We start from the raw sequence: 17,074 nt of genomic DNA, 5'->3' as shown, positions 1-17,074 counted from the left end.
AATGCAGAATTCCACTGCAGTGTGGAGTTTGCAGAATCAAATTGGCTTCCTTCATCACCTCCAGATTCTTTCTCCCTAGTAGTTTGGTGCCAGAATTGGCTTTTTGCCTTCAATATTTTTACCTTTTTATATCTTTCACCCTTCTCTATTTAGCCCTCAACTTCCATTTTATCATTTAATTGATAACCTACATTTTGGGATTGTCATGGAAAACACCTTGATTTGATGGTTCTTGCAGATTCTAGAAATGGAGGCAGACACCCAGGGTCTCTGGGTCTCTGAGCCCTCCTCCAGGTTTAGGATGGCTTTCCTAGTAGCCATCCACTTCTTTATAATGAAGAGGAAACTGGGAAGAGAGTTATATCCTTATATCTTTAAAATAGGAGTTGATTTGCTGATAGTGGCCTTACATGACAAAAATGGTATTTTATTCATATTCCAGTAGCCATAACTTCAAGGTCAGAATTAGGGTGCACTAGCAAGCTAAAAAAAATTTGTGATTATATTTATCAGACTGAAGTAAGATTTAAAAAACCCACATATTTCCTGTGAGTAGCAAGGCAGAAATTTACACTGGAAATAAGCATCATAGGGTAATGCTAACTGAAACTGTAAATTCTGAACAATCTTAGAGCTGATAAATGGGATTCTTTAAGCTAAATCAAATTTAAAGAATAAGAAAATGTCCAATTCTTTTAGAAAATTTGGTATTAAAAAAGAACGGGTTATAATAGGGAGAAGAAATCTTCCTTAAGTGTAGTTTACATTTAATATGGATCATGTTATAGAAGAGCATTTCTTTAAAAGTTTCAGCACAGAATTGTTAGCCATAAACCTAATTCTTGCTGATTCACCTGTTCTTGATCAATGCTTCTTTGACAACACGGTTTATCAATGTCAGAAAATATACTTGGTTATTTCCCTGAAGTACTAAGGTGAAACTACTTGGTGTAAAGACAATTTTAGCCCCGGATTGCCCATGGTGGTTTTGCTAGAGGAGCCTGTTAAATTAGAATGTGTTAATCTGCAATGTGTGGTTGCCTGTCCATCATGGCCCGATTTTATCTGCTTTATAAATGAGGTTTTTAATTTAGAATCTAGACACTGAAAGAAAGCCTTAGGCGTCTAGTAGTAACTATAGTCGGGAATGTGAACAATCTGAAACAAAAGAATCTGGTGCACTTTCAATGAAATTCTTTTAATTCATTGAATTCGCTGAGAATTCCAGTCTTGACCATCTATTCCAGGAGCATGCAGTAGGTGGCACCTAAACGCTCTTTGGAGGCGAGCAGGCGCCATTTAAGAAGGAGCATCCACCGCTGCAGCAGTTGGCACAGCTGAGAAGTCCGAGATTGAAGAGGGGAGGAGGTGGGGGAGGCTGGAGGATGGTGGGGTGGCAGTGACAGCTCCGGGCCCGCCCGGGCTGGGCGGCGCAGGTGCGCTGGGGGCGCGGGGCACCAGAGCCCGGGCGCAGGTGCGCGGGGGCGCGGGGCGCGGGGCGCACGGGTGGGCAAATAGCTGACAGCATCGTCACGGCGGCGCGAGGCAGCTCGCGCCCCGCCTACCTGCGGGAGGAGCCCGTATCCGCACAGCCTGCGCTGCCCGGTCCTATTCGAGGCGAGCTCAGAAGCAGCTCTGGGAAGAGTTGTGTTCATCCTCAGGTAACCGAGATTTCTCTTCCTTTGCTGTGGCCTCGCTGCTTCTGCACTGGGACGCTGACGGCTTTTGCATTCTTGTCTGCTAGTGCCTTAACAGGGTTTACCGCTATCTGGGAGGGCGAGTCAGCAATATAAAGATTGGAGTAGATGAAAGAGTAAAAAACTGCATTTCTGTATCCTTGTCAGAGAGAGTGAGCATCTTGATACTTTTATAAAAATATCCTTTAAAAAAAAAATCTATATCTTACACATTATTTGGAATTCCGAAGCAGGAGTTTGTGTTTTAGAAAATTATACGGTGCAGGTGTTTCTATTATGTAGAAGTTGATTTAATGGTTTTACGGAAGTCCTGAAAAGATCTGGTCCAAAGTGAGAGCACGTTAGAGGCTGCTGTTTCGTTTCAGCGTGTTTTCGTACTAGAGCGGAGCTCTTCGCGGGCTTGGCTGAGACTTGGCTAACTGTTTTAATTCTCCTTTCAAAGAATGCATTTCATGATGTCTACATGTGTTTCTTCCTGTTTTGTTGTTGTAAGAAGAGAAGATGGGAAAGGTGCCGCATCCCATCTTTAGTTGTAAGATTGTGGTTCCCATAAGATGACAATGACTGCTGACAGCTCCCAGGCTCGCCTGCAAAGCGTTGTTGGCTACTAGCCAGGTGGGAACCTGCCTGAGTCTTCTGTGCTGAAAAATGCTGGTTTTCCCCTTTAAAACTCTAGTTCACGTTCTATGGGGGTCTGGGAAACTTAAATTACAAGCTCTGTGAATCGTGTTATGTCCATGAATGCTTATCTACATGGCTGTGGTGGAATTCAGTTTCTTCCCACTGTGCAGTGACACAACTTGCCTTCCTTAGGAATTTATTCTACATATTTGCCCACATTATTTTTTGAATGACCCCCTTCCATGTGAGAAGCTAGTCCTAGCATAGGGGACCTTTTCTGTTTGGAACTGAAAACTTGAGGAAAAATTTCTTTTTAAGGAAGATTTTCTAGGTAACAGTAAAAGGTTGGAGCATTTTACATTCCAAATCAGTCCAAATGTGATTCTTTCCCAGTGACATTTGGATTCGAGGAGGTGGAGTGGGAGGGAGAGAAAAGGGGAGGATAAAATTAGAATAAATTTAACAAATTTGTGAGGGAATAATACTTTTTTTTTTTTTTTTTGGTCGTTGCCTGAAATTGCAAATTGTCAACAATTCTATCTTTGGAAATGCAGGAGATCCTATGGGCTGAGATGCAGGAAAATCCATAGTTCATTTTACAGAAACAGAAGACACAAAAGAAGGAAGCATTTTCATCCCGTTTAACACATGGAGTTTAATTTGGTAGCAGGGACTCCAGTGCCCAGTGAACTCAGGAAACAGGGTGGGGAGAGGTGACTGTCGTCTCCACCATCGCACACAACTGCTGCTCAGTTATCTCTGCAGATGGCAAATATATATGCACGGCTATTGCAGAAATCTCCAGAATCCTTTCTTGTTACAGCTTTAGTAGAGTTATTCCAAAGAAGAGACTCAGAAAACACTCACATTGAATTCCAAGTTGTGGAAGTCTCTTTTCAGCTTGTGGCTAGCAAGTAGCATTCTCAGCAGTCAACAGTGCCATCTTACCAGGGGAAGAACAGAGAAGACTTTATTCATGTCCTGCTGTACATCTCCTAGGAACCACACCTGACTTTATTAGAAATATATTTTAGAAGTAAATACTGTGTACACTGAAATCTATGTATCTTAGTGAAAAATTAAAACCTTTGAAAACAAACAAGGTTCTTTTATCAAAAAGAGAGTATAGCTGTGATAATAATAATCGTATGTTCATTTTTCTAATTTTGTGGCCATACTTGATATATATTAGTATATTGGAAATTAACCTATTAATTTAGACACAATCATTATTTTCCTCCAAGATAAAGGCAGTCAGTTTTGCACAGGAGAATTTCTTTGTTACAAAGAGGAATGTTTGGCTACCTGGGTGAGGAGGTTGCCTGCCAGCTATTTTAAGTTAAAATGGACTCAGTGCTGACCTGTAACTTTCAATTCAGATGACCATGATGCCCCATTCCCACTTATATGGTGAACTGAGTCTGTCTGTTTTGTTGGTCTGCCCATTATCCATTTATCATCCAGCTCTCAGCTGTCTATTTATCTACTTGGTATGGATGTTTATAATGGACAGATGTCTCTTTAAAGGCAGAACTGATTTCTAGGACACTAATTGGCTTTGGGTATGATTTTTCTAGGAAAATAGCTGCTCTTAAAAGGAGAGGTGATGATTGTCATGTTGTCATGATTGCTAATGTTCTTTTACACATTAAATTGATGCATGTATGCACATTTAACAATTAACATAAAATTATTTTTTTTCAAATTATGTTTTAGTTTTTATTTATTTTATGTGGCTTGCAAGTCTGGGTTCCTTGACCAGGTAAGTATTTTTTAAAGTATTTGGAACAAATGCCGTCTCATCCTTTCTTCCTTTGCTTTTGTCACGGGCAAATTCAGGAAAGGAAGATTGCTTGTAGCTCTCTCCTTAGTGCAGTTAAGTGTCTTCCCATAAATCAGTACTGTCCAATAGAAATAGTGTGTGAGCCACATGCATAGTTTAATATGTCCTAGTAGTCATGTTAGAAAAGTAAAAATAAATAGGTGAAATTAATTTTAATAATATATATTCTTTAACCCAGTATATTAAAAAATGACCATTTAAAGATGTAGTTAATACAAAATACTAATGAGACATTTACTTTTTTTTTTTTTTTGCTAAGTCTTATACTTACAGAGCACCTTGATTCAGAGTAGCTATGTTTCCAGAGGTCCATGGTTAGTGGCTGTTGTATTAACCAGCACAACTATAGAATGTTAACCTTTTGGCAAAGCAATTTAAAAGCTGAAATATTAGGAGCTATTAAATTAAACTGATTAAACACTATCAAAAACATATATATACAAATGATCTCAAATTGCTATAAGACCTGTGTCCTACCCTTCCTTGCCATTAACTAGTTGTGCAGTCTTGAACCTATTTTTACTACTTTATCAGTAAAACAAGAGGATTGGGTCAAATACTTCCCTTGGTTTTTATGAAAAAATAACCAGTAGATGTGAATTCAGCCCACACGCAGCTTAGGGATCTACTGTAGCAGAAACAAAGGGAGAAGACCTTATGGTGGACCTTGCCGTTTTGCACGAATTTGCTTTGGTCCAGCCCCTGGTGACAGATGTCAGCATGTGAGGTCCCATGCCTCATTGGAGGCCATTCCATTTTCACATTTAAATTACTGGACCAACAGCAGCAAACCTATTGGAAAATCAATAAATAGTGAGCTAGCATTTAGGTCTTTTTTTTTTGCATTTAGGTCTTTTTATATGATCCTTCACTGGCATACATATCTTCAATGTTGTTAGCTATTTGTTTCAATACCATTAAATAAAGTTTGGTTAATTGTAATACTTTATGATTGACTGATCCATGAGTAGTGACTTCTGTTTTGGGGTAGGGGTGTTGAGAATTTTAAATTCATTTTTATTGGAGTAGAGTTGCTTTAAAATGTTACGTTAGTTTCTGCTGCGCAGGAAAGCAAATCAGCTATATGTATACATATATCCCCGCTTTTTTTGGATTTCCTCCCCATTTAGGTCACCACAGAGCACTGAGCAGAGTTTCCTGAACTATTATATATAGTAGGTTCTCATTAGGTATCTATTTTGTACATAGTATCAACAGTGTATGCATGACAATCCCAATCTCCCAATGCATCCCCTCTCCATTTCTCTCCTTGTGTTGTGCGTTTGTTCTCTATGTCTATGTCTCTCTGTTTTGCAAATAAAATCATCTTCCATTTTTCTAGACTCCACAAAGATGCATTAATATATAATATTTGTTTTAGGAGTGACTTTCTGGTAGTTCAGCTGGTAAGGAATCCTCCTCCAACGTAGGAGACCCTGGTTTGATTTCTGGTCAGGAAGTTCCCCTGGAGAAGGGACAGGCTACCCACTCCAGTACTCTTGGGCTTCCGTGGTGGCTCAGATGGTAAAGAATCTGCCTGCAGTGTGGGAGACTGGGATTCGATCCCTGGGTTGGGAAGATCCCCTGGAGGAGGGCATGGCAACCCACTCTAGTATTCCTGCTTAGAGTATCCTGTGGACAGAGGAGCCTGGCAGGCTACAGTCCACGGGGTCGCAGAGTCGGACACGACTGAGCACGGCATAGCAAAGAGACTTCTTGACACGTGGCTATGAATGTCCTTTTGAAAAGATGTCAGTTTCTTCCCCCAGTCTCTGGATAGCTTCTGTGATCAATGAGTGCTGGTGGGCATGGGTACAATTTCTATCATATGACTCTCTGCCTTCAAAAGGATTGTAGGACATTGAAAGAGAACTACGTTTTGTATGAAAGAAGTTTATATGCTATTTTTCCAAAGCTAATGAATGTCTGGAAAGTGAATTTTTTCTGAAGAAATAAGAGAACAGAGGAACTTTGTATTAGGCCTTTCTATAATAATGAATCTCTCTGTCTCTTTCTCTCCTCTGCTCCTACCCCCTCAGTTTCTGAAGCTGGGCTCCAGATGGGTCTAGCTATTTATCAGTATTTAGACAGAGAAGCCTTTGCAGGGGTAAACTTTCCTTCTTATGTCCTCTTTACACTCATATTGTTTTAATGGAGCATCTCTGTGATTTTTGAATTTGGACTTTATCTTTGAATGATACTGAGCAAAGAGGAAAAATGATCAGTACCCAGGTCTTTGCATCCAGGGCAAAGCCAGTTCTCTCAGGTCTCTGTTACTTTAAAAATCCAGCTCAAAGGCATTTTCCTTTTGGTATGAACTTGAACGCATCTCCCCAAGCCCCATACCCAGCTGCCACCCCATCATTACACACACACCTATAAGAGCAGTGGATTATCTCATTGCGTTCTTGAAATAGTCCCCTGAGATTTTAAGAAAGGCCTTAGTTCCTGACACTTAAAGAAAGATTGTGCTTCTCTTTGGAGGCCCCTTTAGGCTTTTGTTGGGTTCTTGACCACAGAATGGTGGTCAAGAGGGCACCGCAAAATGTACATCTGACCCTACTTTTTTTTAAAGGTTTATGTAAGTGTATATCTATGTAAAGTCTGGGTAAGCTACATGCAAGCAAAATGAGGCTGGGAATGTTGAATGATAGAAATGATGAGGTGACCTACATTTTTTAAAAAATCTAAAATTTCCAGGATATCATGATAACCATGTGTTTATATATTTTCTATCATTCCAGGTGGATTTACAAATAACACTCTATATACTTCCTCTTTGTTCTTCCCTTCTTTTAAATGTTAGCTTAAATTCCTCTAAAAATACCCTCCATTTCAAGGTGCTCCATGTTGTTGGAGCCAATATTTAAACATAAAGAATGAAAATGTAGGTAGAGAGAATGTTTAATGATCTCAGAGTGGGGAAGAATTTTCTAAGGATGATGCCAAACTTGGAGAAGGCAATGGCAACCCACTCCAGTTCTCTTGCCTGGAAAATCCCATGGATGGAGGAGCCTGGTGGGCTGCAGTCCATGGGGTCGTGAAAAGTTGGACACGACTGGATGACTTCACTTTCACTTTTCACTTTCATGCATTGGAGAAGGAAATGACAACCCATTCCAGTGTTCTTGCCTGGAGAATCCCAGGGATGGTGAAGCCTGGTGGGCTGCCGTCTATGGGGTCGCACAGAGTCGGACACGACTGAAGCGACTTAGCAGCAGCTGCAGCAGATGCCAAACTGGGATCCTAAAGAGGAAAAGTTTCTTAAATTGGGCTTCACAGAAATTTTAAATTTCTGTCTAGGAAGAAGAAACAACAGCAAAGGATGAATGGCAGCTGGGAATAAAAATTTGGAAAATATTTCAGATGAGGTCTAATTATCTTAGTATGGTAGGTCTCAAATGTTAAGCACCCAAATCACCTGATGAGATAGTTACACCTGCGATTGCTGGATCCCCAGAGACGGATTCAGTGGGGCCAGAGCAGGTGGAACATGGTCCTAGATGAGCAGGATAGCTCTGGTCTGCTGAGACGAGTTTGAGTATGACCGCCTTGAAATAGGGTAAATACCATCCTTACAAAACTAATAGAAATCTGAGCAGAGTGCAGGAACATGGAGGCCTCAAAGATGCAAATTACTTGGAACATATGAAGAAATCCTCAGTCTCACACAAATCAAATACAATTAAATCAATCAAGAGAAACAGACTTCTTGTTACATGGGCAGGAGCCACAACTTTGATAATACACCCACACTGGGCTATGCCAGACCAAGGAACTAGCAGCATCATACGTCACTAGGGCAATTTGGTGGTAATTTTGGAGGGCAACTGGCAATCTCTACCAAATTTAAAATGCACATACAGTTTGATCCAGTATTTTTATTTATAGGAGGTTAGTCAACTCAAAAATGTGATGAGAGTTAGTTGAGGGGGAAAAAAAAGCAATCAGTGATAAATTAGTGATAAATGATAGGCCATTTAGTGAGTTCTATGTAGCTGGTATGTAGTTCTGTGTAGCCAGAGTCTAAACTGTTTCTAAGAGGCAGTGGGGGAAAGGACAGTATATATGTAATTTTGCTGAAGGGAATCAAGCACATGTTTTTTTAAAAAGTTTCAGATGGTCTCGTGAAACTTCTGCTAATCATGAGAAACACTCATCACCATGAAGGATGTTACTGCTTTTCTAGATATGAGGAGATATAAGAATTGGGCTCATAAAATCAGCTCCGGAGAATATCTAACTATCTGAAGACTTGTCAGTTTTCCCAGAGCAGAGAGTGCCTCGTTTCTGCTCTCTGCCCTGAACTCCTTCAGGAATGTTGGAGGTCAGCAGCTGCGGCAGCACATGGCTTAATCCTTGTAGAGGGAGATGGCAAGCACCCATGGCAAGTGCCAATCTGTGGATGACAATGCAATTACCCAGTTCTATCTTTTAGGACAATTCCAGGTTCCACTGAAGCTGTTGTACTTCTGTTACAGAAATACAAGCCACGTTTTGGGCCCAGGGATCTTGCTCTACAACCCTGAGACAACCAAGGTGACCCAAACCTTAATTTTAGGACTGATACTAATTAGGAACTATAAGTCTTTATTTTAATGCAGTATTGGAAGGCATGTGAGTCCTAAACATTTTGGATCATCCCATTGCCTTCCCTTAAGACCTGTGAAGACCAGGAAAATCAGAGTTCTTACTCTGACTCCAGTCTCCTGTGTCCTGGCCCTTCATTGGTCAGCTGTATCAGGATCCTTTTGCCCCTGGCATTAGGCCTAAGTTAAATATTGATTCAAATATGCATGATGTAAGTTTAACCCATGTTATACAAGCAGGTGTTATATTAACCACTGGTATCATTGCTCAGAGAAGGGCATGGCAACCCACTCCAGGATTCTTGCCTGGAGAATCCCCGTGGACAGAGGAGCCTGATGGGCTGCAGTCCATGGGGTCACAAAGAGTCGGACATGACTGAGCGACTAAGCACAGTGTTCAGCTTTTGATAATGCATCTCTAACTTTATTGATGAATCAGAAAACATACACAGTCATCCATTATTCGTTGCCTACCATCGTTGTCGGTCTTCCCAGGTGGCTCAGTGGTAAAGAATCTGTCTGCCAAGCAGGAAACGTGAGTTCGATCCCTTCCTGGGTCAGGAAGATTGTCTGGAGAAGGAAATGGCAACCAACTCCAGTATTCTTGCCTGGGAAATCCCATGGACAGAGGAGCCTGATGGACTACAGTCCATGGGGTTGCAAAGAGTCAGACTTGACTTAGCGACTAAACGATAACACCATTTTTATTATTTTAAAATAAATATGAGATGTTCTGAAAGTTGCTTGACAATAACTACATGTTAGTATAGAAAAACTTCCTCCAACATTTCATAATGTGGAGCTCCTTGTTCACTTGTTTCTAATTTGAATTGGCCAGAACTCTTTAAAGGATTTGCTAAACTTGAGTTGAAATGCAGGTTCTGCTACTTACCAGCTCCGCATCGGTGCACTGTTACCTTAACCAGCTAAGGTCTCAGTTCCCTTCTCTGTCAAAGGGGGCTGCTGATAACTAAATCAGAGACATTGCAAAGATCAGACTTGCCTGGGACCTCTCAACACTGACTAGGCCGTCAGGACTCCTGGGTTGTGTTGGTGGTCGCTATCTTATCAGCATCTTAATGATTCTTCTCTCTCACTATCTCAGATTTATTCTCTTACACAGCCTGGCATGAAGCCATTGTCTCATAGTTGCACTTTGCTTCTGGATGGAATTCTGGCCATCAGTTTTAGCTTTTCCTAATTTACCTAGTATGCACACTCTCCAGTTCATCCTAAGATATTGATTTTGTTTCCTTTATAGCTTTGTCTTTAAGCTGGACCTACAGGACTCCCTATTTTGTATCTGGCTAAATCCATGTTTGCTCTTTCAGGAGCACTCTTTTTTTCCGGTCTTTGACTGAGCTCATTTCCCCACAGACAGTCCTGACTCTGTAACTGAAGTCACAGTTTTGCAAGAATAGACCTTCTTGATATTTTGTTATTCTGGTTTTGAGATACTTATCTTGGTAATGATTCCAGTGGTCCTGGCCTTGACTGGAAGCCTGCTGAGGGCAGGTAGTACTACATCTTGTCTGATGTTTGTCACTGGATTCTAGACACATCAGTAGCTGTAGCCTTTTACAGCAAATTTTGCTGAGCTGCCTAGTGACCAGAGAACAGACACAATTATGTATTCATTGATTAATGGTTCTCAGCTCCTGAGTGTATGCCCTTGCCTTTTGTCAGTCCATCAACTTCAGACTTCCTGGATATTCTACTCTCAACCAAGGGCGTTCCCTCTGGTTTAGTCTTCTCCCTCACCTTATGCTCAAATGTCATCTATGTGACTTCATGTTTTCCCTCCACTGCTCTTAAATCCAATACCTGCATCCCCAGGGGATCTCATCAGTGTAAGAGGCTTTCCCACTTCCAGAGGAACAGTGGAGCATCCGCTCCCTGACCACAGCATCTTGCTTCTACAGCATCCTTGCTCAACTTCTCCTTAGCTTCTCCCAGAACTACCATTTATCTTGCTAGCATATTCAGTTTCCTTCCCATTAACATTTAAACATGTTCATGTCTTTGTATTTAATCAAAACTGGGTAGCATTCAGCCTTCGATTCACAAGCTGTCCTCCAATTTACGATCAATCTCAGGAAATACTTCAGAGCTGCCTTTATCAATGTCTGCATCTCATGTATCAACGTGTGTGTCTCCTGCTCACTCTGAGTTTCCCTGGTGGCTCAGACGGTAAAGAATCTGCCCACAATGCAGGAGACCTGGGTTGAATCCCTGAATCCGGAAGATCCCCTGGAGAAAGGAATGGTAAGTATCCAGTCTAGTATTATTGCCTGGAGAATTCCATAGGCAATGGAATAGGACAGAGAAGCCTAGTGGGCTATAGCCCATGGGATCACAAAGAGTCAGACACAACTGAGTGACTAACGCTTCATTTTTCCATGCTCACTTCTCAACCTACAGCAATCCAGCTTCCACCCAGGGTGCTTTAAGAACATCTCTCACTGAGGTCACTGATGATGTTCATTGTTTCTCAACCAGTGGGTGTTTTCAGTTTCTCACTGTACTTCACAGCTCACTACCAGTTGACATAGTCAAGCCCTCTCTTCATTTTTGAAGTCCTCCCTTTCCTCAGCTTCCACAACATGCCCTTCTGTGCAGTTGCTTTTATTTCTACAGTCTGGTCACTCCTTCTCTTAATTCTTTGCAGACCCACTGCCTTTTCAAACAATACATTTTGGAGTCTCCTGAGGTTCTATCTAGGTCCTATACTATTTTCTCTTTGTTCTTACAAGTCATCTCATCCACAGACTTGGCTTCAACCCCTACCACAGCACAGATGACTTCCACGTCTGCATTCTGATCCCTGATGCTGCAGCTGCTCTGGAAGCATCCTCCACCTGTGTACTTGATGTGAGCCCTTGACTGTCCCGAAGACATTTAGTGCTCTATCTGCTGAAAATCAAGCTAATGACTTCCCCCTAAAACCTGGCCTTTGATCTCATCCCATCTCTCCAGTTTCACCATTTGGAAACCTTAGGAGTTTTTCTTGACACTTTATTATCTCTTTGTGTCTTAGCCCTTTTATGTACCAGCCATCACTCATTGCTGTTGATATCACTAACTGATGAAGGTCACACCACCCTCCTTCCAGTGTATGGAGGGCTCCAGATACGGAGCATCAGATGTGGAGGGCTCTCTCTCTCTCCAAGGGGCCTGCAAACAGTCTTGGCCTGGCTTTGTTAATACACTCCTGCAGTACATGGCCATAGATGAGTCCTCTCCAGTGATAGAAGATGCCCTGCCATTGACATAATGGTATGGTACACACTAGTCCTCTCTCACTGTAGCCTCAAAACCTTGTCTGAGATCCCACTCAGCCCACCACCAAAGCAAGGGTAATTGCCACAGGTAGTGATGGCCAGGAGATGAAGCCGAGGTCTCTGCTCACGTTGCTCTTGCCTGAGGTGCATTTCTTGGCTTGTCCTTTCCAGTCTGTTCATTAGAACTCAACTGCAGATTCATTTACACACTGAACAGATTCTTTTTTTTTTTTTTTTATTTTTATTAGTTGGAGGCTAATTACTTCACAACATTGCAGTGGGTTTTGTCATACATTGACATGAATCAGCCATGGAGTTACATGTATTCCCCATCCTGATCCCCCCTCCCACCTCCCTCTCCACCCGATTCCTCTGGGTCTTCCCAGTGCACCAGGCCCGAGCACTTGTCTCATGCATCCCACCTGGGCCGGTGATCTGTTTCACTATGGATAATATATATGCTGTTCTCTCGAAACATCCCACCCTTGCCTTCTCCCACAGAGTCCAAAAGTCTGTTCTGTACATCCGTGTCTCTTTTTCTGTTTTGCATATAGGGTTATCATTACCTTCTTTCTAAATTCCATATATATGTGTTAGTATGCTGTAATGTTCTTTATCTTTCTGGCTTACTTCACTCTGTATAATGGGCTCCAGTTTCATCCATCTCATTAGGACTGGTTCAAATGAATTATTTTTAACGGCTGAGTAATATTCCATGGTGTATATGTACCACAGCTTCCTTATCCATTCATCTGCTGATGGGCATCTAGGTTGCTTCCATGTCCTAGCTATTATAAACAGTGCTGCGATGAACATTGGGGTGCATGTGTCTCTTTCAGATCTGGTTTCCTCAGTGTGTATGCCCAGAAGTGGTATTGCTGGGTCATGTGGCAGTTCTATTTCCAGTTTTTTAAGAAACCTCCACACTGTTTTCCATAGTGGCTGTACTAGTTTGCATTCCCACCAACAGTGTAAGAGGGTTCCCTTTTCTCCACACCCTCTCCAGCATTTATTGCTTGTAGACTTTTGGATAGCAGCCATCCTGACTGGCGTGTAATGGTACCTCATTGTGATTTTGATTTGCATTTCTCTGATAATGAGTGATGTTGAACAGATTCTTATTGTGCACTCTTTATGGGCCAAACAGTGTTCAGTCACTGCAGAGACAGCAGTGTAAGAAACAGAAGAGACCTCTCTTGGAGCTTATAATATAGTGGAAATAAACACAGTTGTCAAAAAGGCAAGTTGTATTCAGAAAGGGATACATGCTATGGAAGAAAATTAAGCAAGAAGAGGCCTAAGACTGCTGAAATTGAGGCTGGAACTATAAATCCAGTTCAATGGTCAGGGAACTTCTCACTGATGTGTGAACACAGGCCTGCAGGAGGTCGTGGGGGAAAGAGTGGTCCAGGTAGAGGGGACAGCCAGTTCAGAGGCCCTGAGGCAGGAACATGGCAGGTGTGTCCAAGTTGCAATGGGGAGACAAAGATGGCTGGAATGAAGCGAGCAGGGGGCGGAATGGCAGGAAGTGAGGGTACAGGTTGGGGCAGGACCCTTCACCTTTTACTCTCAGGGAGACGGGGGACCAGTGGGCTTTAAGCACAGGAATGATGTAATCTAGTGCCTGGAGGAGGCGCTGATTGGAGTGGCTCAAGGCTTGAAGCAAATGACCGCTTAGGAGGCTGTGGTAGTGATCCAGGTAAGAGGTGATGGATTGCCAGGGGGTTGTGAGGGCACTGGGGAAGATGATTTGTGGTTAAGTCTGGATGTGAAGATACCACCGACACACTTTGCTGATGGAATGGACAAGAGGTCCAAGAGAACTCAAGGGGTTCAGGAGGATCCCAAGGGGTTTGTCATGGACATCCAGAAGGAAGCTGTAGGCATTGCTTGAGATGATGCAAATTATAAGGGGAGCAGCTTAGGGTGGATATAGAGAGTTTTTGTGTTTTGCACGTACTATATTTGAGACGTCTCCAACGTGTCAGAGCAGAGGTGTTCAGGTGAGAGAGGGAGACATATGATTCTGCAGTGTGAGTCTGCAGTTTAAGAAGGAAGCCTCGCCTATACAGTTGGATGGATGGCATCTGAAGACGTGAAATCCAGTGACACTGTCGAGGGGGTAAGCATAGCTGGGTTGGGGGGATCAGGTAACAAGGATGGAGGTGTGAGCTTGTCTTGCATGCATGTGTGCTCAGCTGTGTCTGACTCTTTGTAACCCCATGGACTGTAGCCTGCCAGGCTTCTCTGTCCGTGGGAGTTTTCAGGCAAGAATACTGGAGTGAGTTGCTGTTTCTTCTTCCAGGGAATCTTCCTGATCTAGGGATCGAACCACAGCTCCTGCGGCTCCTGAATCACAGGTGGATTCTTTACATGCTAAGCCATTGGAGCTTGTCTAACTGGCAAGTTAATTAGTGATGGCCCTGACCCACCTCCCCTGCCACCACCCTGGCCCCAGCTGGACCTCACCACAGTAACAGCTGCCTCTACACCACGCACACATTCCCTGCCCGTTACCTTGCTGGCTCCATCTACTTTTCTGTACCCCTTCTTCCATTCTAGAATCCCCCCTTTTCCTAGAACATATCATGATAGCTTCTGCGTTTGTCCCTTCCCTCAACCAGGGAAGTTCTTCTCCCAGGTATTCAGAATTCACACCATCATTGTTCTCAAATCTTTGCTCCAATAGCAACTTTCCAGGGAGCCTTTTTCTGGCTTCTGGCCACCTCTGATGTCCACTGTACATCCTCAAAATGTAACTGAAATATACTGCATTGACATGCTCTTATCAAATGTACCCATACCCATGGAAACCCTTCATTTGGAAGACTTAAAATGATAAAAAACATTTCTTTTCAAGTTTTTAATTGTACAAGTAAGAGAGCTTTTAAGGGACACATTTGCATTGCATTTGGCAAAATCATGTATAAAAATGTTTCCACTGTTATATCTCTTTTCAAAATGCTTTCTCCATAGGACAGTTGTTTTTCCAAAGTAGGTACTGATCCCTCTCTTATGTTTTAAAATGTCACCTTTGTATTGCAGGGGTGGAGAAAATGTGCTTATTTTTGGAAAATACCTGCTGTATGTCATATTGCTAAAGACTGCCTGCCACCCAGAAAATGGTTATGAATGTAGAACAGTTGCTTTTTGTGTAATAGAAAAACACACAATTTGCCTTTTAGTTCTGTAACACATATATTTTCCTTGCTACAAGATGACTAGTGAACCATCCTGTGGTTAAAAAAAAATTTCATCTTGGCTTGCCACCTTCACATGAAATGTTGTAAGGAATCTACCGCATTGTAAAGGTCTTATTTTTATATATTAAGAAATAAAGTACCCAGAAGTTCCTGTTTGGCTTCAGCTTCTTTGCTGCAAGAACTGACTGATGAACAGTGCAATAAATTCACTCACCTCTGTTTCTGTCTCTATAATGTCACTATAGATACTCATGTAATTTTTTTATTTCTCTTGACATTGCCAGCAGTTACTCTTACATAGATTTTTTTAAAACTTGATTTTCTTTCTTTAAAGAGTTCATTGATCTTCTCTTATACAATTTTCCTTGGTCAGCTCACAAAAATGTATTTCAACAGCTGGTAATCAACATGCGCTAAGTGTTTCTGATGTGTCCAGCACTGGGTTAAATAAAATTATGTGCTGCTGGGTGAATCCCACAGGGATCCTGCCTTTATGGCACTGGTATTGGAGGGAGAGGAAGAGAGAGAACACAAAATAATAAATACTGAAAGAAGGATGCTACTGCTGCATGTAAGCTCATTCGTCCAACTTTTTGTGATCCCTTCGACTGTAGCCCACTGACTCCTCTGTCCATAGAGTTCTCCAGGCAAGAATACTGGAGTGGGTTGCCATTTCCTCCTCCACATGAATCTTCCTGACTCAGGATTCGAACTCGTGTCCCCTGAGTCTCCTGCACTGGCCGGCAGATTCTTTACCATGGCACTGCCGGGACCAGCCAGCAATGAGAACAAGTCCTGACCGCAGCAGCACGGAAGCCTGAGGAAAAGAAGCTGAAAGTAAAGGATGGGGTCGAGAGGGCTGAATGCTCTTTAGGCAAGTCAGCAACTTTATTGAGTAAAACAGCTACCTTTATACTAGTACAAGCAGAAAACATAGTTCATAAAAATGCCATCTGGTTTTTGTCACGTCAATACAATTCTTTGTCTTAAGTGATTGCAGAAGCTTACGTCTTGTTTTTGGCATTCCAAGATAAACTACTAAGTGAAGGTCACTACTACGTTTTTCTCAAGGAAGAACAAAGGAGACCCGGCAAATGTTTTACTATTTTATCACGGGGTGGCGGGACAGGGAATGGCCTCTTTCAAGGCCTTTCCCAGGGCCTTTTTGGGCCTTGAGCAGGCCGGCTCCCTGCATGGCACCACCTGGGGAGCCCCGTGAAAGAACAATGTATGTGCTAAAGTATCTTATTATTGAAAGAGAATCATTCTAATACATAATAGACACGCTAAAGTATATTTGAAATGTTTCTACTTTGCTCTGTTTAGTAAACATGTCCACTGTGAAACTTCTAATACTGGTTCTTGATACCTTCGTAATTATTTTCTAATTATCTTCCTACAGGACTCTGAGAAAGGACTGCATTTTAGTTATTAAGCATTTTGGTGTATTATTTCATATATTATAGCTGGAAAATAAGTGTTTTTCCAATGACTTGTGACATTTTGCCTTTCAATATTAAAAAGATTCTAAGCATTTTGGGGCTTCCCTCATAGCTCAGTTGGTAAATCATCTGCCTGCAATGCAGGAGACCCAGGTTCAATTCCTGAGTCAGGAATATCCCATGGAGAAGGAAATGGCAACCCACTCCAGTATTCTTGCCTGGAGAATCCCATGGACAGAGGAGGCTGACAGGCTACAGTCCATGGGATCGCAAGAGTGGGACACGACTTAGCGACTAAACCACCACCAAGCATTTAAAAAGTCAAGTTTAAATTTTGTAACATACTGGATTAAGTATAATGTATTAAACTTTGCTTAAAAAGTATAGAGATTTGTTCT

The 17,074-nt window shown here is 42.1% G+C and overlaps 1 protein-coding gene across 1 annotated transcript in view; it reads left to right on the top strand.

Moving 5' to 3' along the window:
- The first annotated feature begins 1,529 nt into the window (after positions 1–1,529).
- DIRAS2 (DIRAS family GTPase 2) overlaps positions 1,530–17,074 on the top strand; it is a 36,088-nt gene continuing 20,543 nt past the window's right edge. Inside the window, exon 1 of the mRNA XM_061163575.1 lies at positions 1,530–1,661. The gene's annotated coding sequence lies outside the window, so the exon portion shown is untranslated. The remainder of the gene's footprint in view (positions 1,662–17,074) is intronic.

Source organism: Dama dama, chromosome 16 (assembly GCF_033118175.1).
Source record: "Dama dama isolate Ldn47 chromosome 16, ASM3311817v1, whole genome shotgun sequence".
Classification (NCBI taxonomy): Eukaryota; Metazoa; Chordata; class Mammalia; order Artiodactyla; family Cervidae; genus Dama; species Dama dama.
Note: the sequence above shows the minus strand (reverse complement) of the source record. Positions and strands in the feature narration are given on the sequence as shown.